The 1,751-nt window shown below is 43.5% G+C and overlaps 1 protein-coding gene across 2 annotated transcripts in view; it reads right to left on the bottom strand.

The window, feature by feature from the left end:
• Window positions 1–320, bottom strand: part of drd4b (dopamine receptor D4b) — a 16,921-nt gene extending 16,601 nt beyond the window's left edge. For both annotated transcript variants that reach the window (XM_041899267.2, XM_041899268.2), the window contains exon 1: window positions 1–320. This exon is cut by the window's left edge and continues 691 nt beyond it. The gene's annotated coding sequence lies outside the window, so the exon portion shown is untranslated.
• Between the last annotated feature and the right edge of the window lie 1,431 nt (window positions 321–1,751).

The following is a 1,751-nucleotide window of genomic DNA, read 5'->3' as shown; positions in this document are numbered from 1 at the left end:
TTTCAGCAGATTTGCGGTTGAGTAGGTAAGGCGACCTGAACGGACAAATCAGCGACACAGCTCTATATCCAACCGCTCAAAGCTGCTTAGATCTGACGGTTGACTTTTGCCCTCAGTTGCATGGCACCATGAAGAAGATTCAAAACTTCAAAAAGATATCCCCGTCTGTTCCAAAGTAATAAGCGCGTTATGTGCGACAGAAAGTTTGTGGCTTCATTGAATTGGCGCTGGCTACCTAGAGTGGTTCTCAAGCGATTAGACGAGGAATTTCATCAATGACATTTAACCCAATAGACGGCGCGCAGCGCTAATGTATTCTGCCTGGGCTCAGTGAATCGTGTCATTGTTGAGCGGAATGCCAGGCTGTCAGAGAGAGAGAGAGAGAGAGAGAGAGAGAGAGAGAGAGAGAGAGAGAGAGAGAGAGAGAGAGAGAGAGAGAGAGAGAGAGAGAGAGAGAGAGAGAGCGAGAGTATACACTGTATATATACATAATATGACATTTGAAATGTCTTTAGTCTTTTGAAACTTCTGAGTGTAATGTTTACTGTTAATATTTATTGTTTATTTCACTTTTGTTTACTATCTACTTCACTTGCTTTGGCAATGTTAACACACGTTTCCCATGCCAATAAAGCCCTTAAATTGAAATTGAAATTGAATTGAGAGAGAGAGAGAGAGAGAGAGAGAGAGAGAGAGAGAGAGAGAGAGAGAGAGAGAGAGAGAGAGAGAGAGAGAGAGAGTCATTGCAAGGTGACTGTCCATGAAAATAGTACTTCTCCCATTTGTGGGGTTTCCTTCAGCATTCCGTATCTGTTTGGGTTGTAGCGGGAATCTGTGTGCCCCTGTCTCAGCTATTGGTTAGTTTAGGCGTGGCTAGTTATTCTCCTACAGTGACAGAGCGCGTCTGGTTTAGCGGCTTGAATATACATCGAAATGCCTCTTTCAATGAGACAAAATGCAATCTCATTAGGTCCGTTGTGTTTGTATGTGTGTGTGTGTGTGTGTGTGTGTATGTGTGTATGTGTGTGTGTATTCGTGCGTGCGTGTGTGTGTGAGAGAGTTAAGAAAAGCTTTAAGAAAAGAGAAGCTTTGAACAGCTCGGTTTTCTTTATTGTTCAGACTACTTTCAGTATGTAATTGAATATTCTGCTGGGCCTTCAGTGTTCTGGATCTCTAATATTCTGCTGGGCCTTCAGTGTTCTGGATCTCTAATAATCTGCTGGGCCTTCAGTGTTCTGGATCTCTAATATTCTGCTGGGCCTTCAGTGTTCTGGATCTCTAATATTCTGCTGGGCCTTCAGTGTTCTGGATCTCTAATATTCTGCTGGGCCTTCAGTGTTCTGGATCTCTAATATTCTGCTGGGCCTTCAGTGTTCTGGATCTCTAATATTCTGCTGGGCCTTCAGTGTTCTGGATCTCTAAGTACATCACAATGCAGTGCAGGGTCCAGCTGCTTTCTTCAGTCCTCCAAATTCACTTAAAGTGCAGTCCTTCAGAAACAAACCATTGATCTGTGAATTAGAGGCCAAATATCAGGAACGCATCTCTCAGTTCTAAATACACAGGACATCTTTCCTAGATCCCATGCACCTCTATCCATTTCCAAATCAAGGTCACACACACACACACACACACACACACACACACACACACACACACACACACACACACACACACACACACACACACACACACACACAAACACATACACGGCAACAGAAGCAGATAACTTTTCCCTCTCCTGTTATTCT

Source organism: Coregonus clupeaformis, chromosome 32 (assembly GCF_020615455.1).
Source record: "Coregonus clupeaformis isolate EN_2021a chromosome 32, ASM2061545v1, whole genome shotgun sequence".
NCBI classification, from domain to species: domain Eukaryota; kingdom Metazoa; phylum Chordata; class Actinopteri; order Salmoniformes; family Salmonidae; genus Coregonus; species Coregonus clupeaformis.
This window is presented reverse-complemented; position numbering and strand designations above follow the sequence as displayed.